Source organism: Aplysia californica, unplaced genomic scaffold (assembly GCF_000002075.1).
Source record: "Aplysia californica isolate F4 #8 unplaced genomic scaffold, AplCal3.0 scaffold00170, whole genome shotgun sequence".
In the NCBI taxonomy this organism is placed as follows: domain Eukaryota; kingdom Metazoa; phylum Mollusca; class Gastropoda; order Aplysiida; family Aplysiidae; genus Aplysia; species Aplysia californica.
Genome location: NW_004797440.1, coordinates 233,445 through 236,136, shown reverse-complemented (window position 1 = coordinate 236,136; position 2,692 = coordinate 233,445). Strand labels below are relative to the sequence as shown.

The window sequence follows — 2,692 nt, the reverse complement described above, 5'->3', positions numbered from 1 at the left end:
GAGAGAGAGAGAGAGAGAGAGAGAGGGAGGGGAGGGGTGCATTGTGCAGTGTTTGAAAACTTTTGATACAATTTGTGTACACCATCACCCTTGAGAAGTGACACAAAAGTCACCTTGAAAACGTCTCAATGAAAGAAATCGCTTTAAACGTGTATAGAAACAATTTGCCTGCCTCATGTGCATTAAAATATGTGGTTGCATGGAACACTGTAACACATAGCCCAGCCTCTATGTGCTTTTAAAAGGACTTGTTCACCACATTACTATGCTGCCCACGCACTCGACCGACAGAATCTAAATAGCAAGCATGAAATTTTAATCGTATTTGGCAAAGAGCCAGGTTTTCTACTTCTGTTTCCATAAAGAGCTAACACATAATGGATTATCTCTAAATCATGTCCAAAGAAGGTCACGCGTATATTTTCAACCTGGACTAGAGTGTCAAAACCACTGATTTAATACTCTTGTCATCAAAGATTAAATACGAGCATTAAAATATGTGAGGCAGCGTGGTGGAATCAGGCTCTCGTCAATTTTTTGGCATATTGACTTATTGGTATCATCTTAAAGCTTGTTCATTTGTCTTGTGTTCAATGAAAAAAAACTACCCATCCATCTTTGATAGAAGTGGAGATATTTTGGATTGAAGGAGGTGGGGGGTCACCTGGTTTAAGAGGTAAAATTAGCGAGATAATGGCCGCCAAAGCTTGGTAAATTCCAAAGCTGGAGAGTCCATGGAAACTGTAATTTCATATTTTTGTGCCTTTAATCAACGTTTTTGGTGAAATCCTCAAAGGAATGTGTTTGTAAATGGACATAACAGGTGTTCAGCCAAAAAACAAAAATTTTATAAAAATTGCTGCGCAGGGACACTGCTGTTTTCTTCGATTTCATTATTTTGACGAGAGGCTGATTCCACCACGCTGCCTCACATATGTTTTTCTTTGGTATTATAACATAGAGGCCTACCTGTCTTACTTTCGATATTTCTTTCTTTTATTTTTCAAAAAGCACGTGCGTTTACATACCCTGTAAAACCTCTTAAAAGTACACATGAGAAATCCAAGAAACTAAAACCCACGCATAAATTATAAAACATTCATCAACGTAAAAATGTTAACTCTTTTAGTACCATGATTCATCGCACAGAGTCAAAGAGACGGTGCCAAAGTGTGAGTTTTCGCAAGGCACTGAAATAGTAAATAAGGCAAGGAGGTAATTTATAATAAATAGGTCACATTTTGAGGGAGCTATTGTATCCCACGGAAGAGCAGAAAACACAATTCTTTATTCTTCTTAAAACAACATATCACATTATAGAGACCATGTGTCCTGGAAAATAAAAACAAAAAACAAAAACAAACAACAGTTAGAAAAATTAGGATGGCAGTGCAGCAAACATACTCTGCAACTGAACACACCACTGCATGATGATTATCCAGATTTTGCACACTCAAAACCACGCCAACGAAGTCAAGGGAGGAAATATATTATTTATGCACATATTCTTTTGCCCCAGGAGCATTCATGAAATGAAAATAAAACCAGTTGCTCAAATTAGGCTAACAAACATGATACGTTGCTATCTAAAGTATTGATACAGTCAAGGGGTGGTAAACAGGTCCACAACAACGACAAAGACTATTTACTTTAAAAAAATAAAGAGACATTATAACAATATTTTATCGAATCGGCGTTTTGCCCTCCATACGATAAGTAGACTCAATCGTTGGCACGTTTTGCTGTAATAAGTTTCGAAGAACATTTATAAGCATACGTTTGTATTTTCATCACGAATAAGGTTTCAAGCTTCAAGTACAACTTGCAATGCCCACCAAAATGTTCAGAAAAGAATGAAGACTTGATGTGTACGGATATAGTATTTATTTATAGTAGGGGGTTTTACGGCGCTTGCAACTGCATAAGGTCATATGAGCGCACGGATATAGATAGATCTAGATCTAGTCGCTATATATGCAGAAAACAAAAAACAAAGAAAAACAATGCATCGGCCAGTACGGCAAAGTAAGTTGACTTGCAAGAGTCAATAAATGACATTTAGAATCTAGATCTAGATCTAGATCTAGATCTAGATCTAGATATCTAGATATCTAGAGTCTATGTATACGTGTCTCGAGTGCGCTGAAGATGAGATAAAAATGGAATGAGCAAATTTTAATCTTAATTAAGTCTTAAAAAACAAAGCAAATAACCTCACAGCACTACACAGGCTGTTCACGGGTTGCTGTATCTCATTCCCCACTGAAGAGAAACCCTTCATATTACAAACGAATAAATTCATTCACATTCCACTATTCACACAATGCAACTGCAACCAACCTTCGAGCCACCCCAGACTACACAATAACTTTTTGAGTATGAAATATCCAGCACAATAAAGACTCTTGATACCACACACAACACACAGAGTGCAGCCCTACATACAGCTGTTTAGTTTGAATTCGGTGTGCCTACACACTACACACTTCTTGAACACAGTTCTTTGTGATCGGGTGTTGTTAACACACACCCACCAACACACGTTTTTTTTTACTTCGCACGCTCTATTTCTCTCGCGCCAAAATCTTAGGCCGCGTTCAGTACCCCGCACAGCCAAGCGGTTTGAAGCGAGTCTACGTTCACTTTGTGTCAGCATCAGGTCTGGCTGGATACCACAGCGATGTGGGGAAAG

General features: G+C 38.2%; 1 protein-coding gene across 1 annotated transcript in view; it reads right to left on the bottom strand.

The window, feature by feature from the left end:
• The window catches only part of LOC101863434, a gene marked incomplete in the record, with an annotated part of 16,002 nt that extends 13,466 nt beyond the window's left edge, over positions 1 to 2,536 (bottom strand). The window contains 1 exon segment of the mRNA XM_013082341.2: positions 2,341 to 2,536.
• Positions 2,537 to 2,692: the final 156 nt, after the last annotated feature.